The sequence below is a fragment of the Amblyomma mixtum genome, chromosome 7 (assembly GCF_055824585.1).
Source record: "Amblyomma mixtum isolate Tamu chromosome 7, ASM5582458v1, whole genome shotgun sequence".
Lineage (NCBI taxonomy): Eukaryota > Metazoa > Arthropoda > Arachnida > Ixodida > Ixodidae > Amblyomma > Amblyomma mixtum.
Window position 1 is genome coordinate 148,538,652 of NC_143018.1, and position 2,321 is coordinate 148,540,972.

Consider the following 2,321-nt stretch of genomic DNA (forward strand, 5'->3'; position numbering starts at 1 on the left):
GCCGCCGCGATCGGGATCGAACCCGCGTCTTTCGGGCCAGCAGCCGAGCACCATAGCCACTGAGCCACCGCGGCGGCAGAAGATAAAAGGAGATTAGACAAGGCCTCGGGCTTTGGAAGGAAACTGCGTGCATTGGTGTAGATTATAGAAAAGGAAAGATTAACTCGACAGTTAGTCGGGGGCTGCTTGCGCGCTTTCCGACCGCGAAAAGATTCCTATGGGATTTCTTTGACTGACTGCGTAGCTTGGTCAAAGATATACTGTTTCGGCCCCATGTGCAGCGTTTTGTAACGGAGGGAAAAGGGTGCATACGTGGTGCTAGCAAAGGCCACAAGGTGTTTTCGTGCGTTTCGAACGGGCAGAGAAAAATCTTCGCCAATGCTGAAACCAGTGTCTTTAAGCTGAGTGCCTTTCGAGAGTATGATTCCTTTTGTTTTGAATGATGACAGCTTCACTATTATTGGCCTTTTGCGGTCATTGCTGTGGCGGCCAAGGCGATGTGCGCGCTCTATTTCTTTAGGTTCTATTACCAGGTTGACGGTGGCAAGGCAGTGTTGAATGATCGTTTTTTTTCTGATTGGTCATAAGACTCTTTTTCATTTGGGTCCGGAAGGCCGTAGAATACCAGGTTGTCTCTTCTCGAGCGGTTCTCGAGATCGTCCAGACGCGTGTTCAAATCAAAGAGCTGCTCTGTCGTTCTATCAGCGTTTGGGTGAAGTGTTTCCACTTCGGCTCGAAGGGTGGTAAGGCACTCGCATTGGGTTTCGAGATCAGCAATCCGTTTGCTTAGGGCATATATTGATTTATCAGTTGCTACCAGTTGACTTTTAAGGCCCTGCACTTCAGTGAGAAGTTGTAACTGCCCGGAGGACAGCTCTTGTAATTCAGTCATAATATCATCAAGATTAAGTGGTCCCGGATTCGTTTCAATGTCGCCCGACAGTAGTAGTAGAGCGCTAACGACATTTACACATTCAACAGCAAGTTCAAGGGAACACTGCGGGCTCGGCAGCTGTACCAGGCAATAGTTGCTAGTTTTCTTAGCGAAAAGGGAATCACCCACCTGCATAGCGAAGGTAAGCGGATTAGCGGCCCGTGCAGTGGCACAGCCGCAGAGCCCACAGTGTGCCGAAGGTGGGTGTCGCTCTTTTATAGATGACGTGTATGATGCTGTCGGTGACGATGGTGACGCCGATGCAGCCTCGTTGGTCCGGCATACGAGAGGTGGCGCTGCCAGGGGTTCCATATCGTTGGTGGCGACCAGTTGCAAGGTACACAGTTCATCTTGTTGATATGGTGTCCGGTTGTCAGCTGCGTAGCCGGGTGTCCCGATCATCAATATCGGCAGGAGAGCAAAAGTGACGACTTGAGCAAGGACCTGCATAGCGAAGGTAAGCGGATTAGCGGCCCGTGCAGTGGCACAGCCGCACAGCCCACCATTCATTTAGGCTGACAGGTAATTTTAATTCACTCCGACTCACGACTCATCTGGCTCACTCATTTCGACTAACGCATCATCAGGGCTCACTCGCTCATTTAAGCCATAATTCATCTGGACTCATTGATCTCAACTCAAGTTTCATTAGGAACCACTCACTCGTTTGACTCGGCACACAGGGGCTCACTGCACTGAAGCGCCCAAATGGCACTCCCCCGTGCCGACACAAGACTCACGAAAAAGGACTCTCCACCCCAGCGCAGTGATATGGTGGGACTTGGAGAAAACTTCCGCTGCAATCTGAGGCGGCTCATTACCCCACAAGCACCCTACGGTGAAGGGACAAAACACAGTCTTCCTCGCTTCTGCGACATTCTCTTCAGTCGCCCACAGGCGTCGCCTAGTGACTTCGCTTTCGAGCGTCCTTGGTCCCTGCAGTAAATCATTGCTCTCCTCTGCTGTCAGTGAACTAGAAGGAAAGAAAAAAAACTAAGCTCACACCGACTCGCTTACTACTCCACTTATGGTTTTAAGGTGAGCTCAGTCTCGCTCACGACTCGGAGCATGATCTGAATGTGAGACTGGACTCACTCAAAATTTATATCAAGATTTGCATGAGTCCGAACGCACTCACCGCTCAGATCTGAATGTGAGCCTGATTGAGTCGATTCATGAGTGAATCCGCTGACCTATGGTCGCAGCACAAGTCACAACTGAGTTGTTGAAAAATTGTGTCCGTCCAGAAACGAAGGCCCCCCCTAGCCATCTACGCGTGCTTTTTTATCATTCTTTTTATCACAACAAGAGAGTGCAACGTCATCAGCATCATCATCAGCCTGACTATGCCCACTCCTGGGCAAAGGCCTCTCCCATGTCTCTCCAA

General features: G+C 50.4%; 1 pseudogene; it reads right to left on the bottom strand.

The window, feature by feature from the left end:
* Positions 1–215: 215 nt before the first annotated feature.
* Positions 216–1,437, bottom strand: LOC149337820 (uncharacterized; annotated as a pseudogene).
* Positions 1,438–2,321: the final 884 nt, after the last annotated feature.